The sequence below is a fragment of the Arachis hypogaea genome, chromosome 11 (genome assembly GCF_003086295.3).
Source record: "Arachis hypogaea cultivar Tifrunner chromosome 11, arahy.Tifrunner.gnm2.J5K5, whole genome shotgun sequence".
Taxonomy (NCBI): domain Eukaryota; kingdom Viridiplantae; phylum Streptophyta; class Magnoliopsida; order Fabales; family Fabaceae; genus Arachis; species Arachis hypogaea.
In genome coordinates, this window is record NC_092046.1 from 54805929 (window position 1) to 54807538 (window position 1610).

The 1610-nt window shown below is 42.0% G+C and overlaps 1 non-coding gene across 1 annotated transcript; it reads left to right on the forward strand.

The window, feature by feature from the left end:
• Positions 1–405: 405 nt before the first annotated feature.
• Positions 406–509, forward strand: LOC112725715 (small nucleolar RNA R71). The gene has a single exon (XR_003164803.1). It is a non-coding gene; the product is annotated as a small nucleolar RNA R71 (small nucleolar RNA).
• Positions 510–1610: the final 1101 nt, after the last annotated feature.

Below are 1610 nucleotides of genomic sequence, written 5' to 3' on the forward strand. Positions count from 1 at the left end.
TTGTAAGTGTTGGAATGTGGGTCATATGATTGCCTTTGTTGGTTTCCCACATAATTGGCCTCATCCCAATCACCTCCTTCAATGCTTACTTCCTCTTGATCTTGTGTGTGTATTGCAGCCACTTGCTTTGTTTCTAATTGCCTGGTAAGCTCTGCTAGTTGCTTGGCAAACACCTTGTTTTGGGCTAGAATTGTATCAACATGGTTCAGCTCCATGACTCCCTTAGTGTTGTGCCTTTCTGATGCATAGTAGTACTCATTCTCAGCCACTGTCTCAATCACTTCAATGGCCTCTTCCATAGTCTTTTTCCTGTTCAATGAACCTCCTGATGAATGGTCTACAGCCTTCCTTGATTCATAAGAGAGTCCATCATAGAAAATATGCAATTGCACCCAATCATGGAACATGTCTGGTGGGCATTTCCTTGTCAAGTCCTTGAATCTCTCCCATGCCTCGTAGAGAGTTTCACCATCTTGTTGTCTAAAAGTCTGAACCTCAGATCGAAGCCTATTGACCTTTTGTGGGGGGTAGAAACGTGCCAGAAACTTGCTTTCCACCTCATCCCATGTTGTTAGACTCCCCCTTGGGAATGATTCCAGCTACTTAGCTGCTTTGTCCCTAAGTGAAAATGGGAACAAAAGCAGTTTATAGGCATCTTCCTGGACTCCATTGGACTTCACAGTGTCACAAATTCTCAGGAATTTTGTGAGATGTTGGTTTGGGTCTTCATTAGCACTTCCACCAAATGAACAATGATTCTCCACAAGTGATATTAGCTGTGGTTTGAGTTCAAAATTGTTGGCCTGAATGGGTGGTTTCTGGATGCTGCTACCACAATTCCCAGAGGTTGGGTTTATGTATGAACTAAGAACCCTCCTCTCAGGAATGGCATTGTTTCCATCAGCTCTCTCATGGTTGTGAACTTCTCTATCCATGTTGAGATCTAGAGCTTCCTCAAAATTATCCTCAGATTCTCCTTCAGATTCCTCTTCTCCCACTACTCTCTTCCCTCTTGCTTCCCTTCTCAGTCTATGAAGGGTCCTCTCTGGTTCGGTATATGGAGGAGTTGATGTCTCTCCTCTCCTACCTGTCATACAAGAACACAGCACAGGCACAAACAAGTGAAATACTCTTGGTTAATGGAAGAGTATGGTTAGAGCAATTGAGGAATTAATTCAAACAGTTAGTGAGTCAGTGAGTTAGTTGCTTGAATTTAAAGGCATAAAGAAAGAAAACATGTAACCGAGTGCAGAAATTAAAATTCAACAAGTAACTTGAACAGAATTAACAAAGCAAGAGAAATTGCTCAATCTAGTTAGCTTCCAATTTGAGAATTGTCAATCGAAAACCAATCCCCGGCAACGGCGCCATAAACTTGATGCGCATAAACTAGTTATGCTACGATTTAGGAAATTGCACGATCGGCAAAATTCCTTCCGGCAAGTGCACCGGTTATCGTCAAGTAAAAACTCACAATAGAGTGAGGTCGAATCCCACAAGGATTGGTTGAGTGAGCAATTCGGATTAGAAGTGTGTTCTAGTTGAGCGGAATCAAGATTTGAGATGAGAATTGCGGAATGTAAAATTGGCGGGAAAAATAAATGACAAAA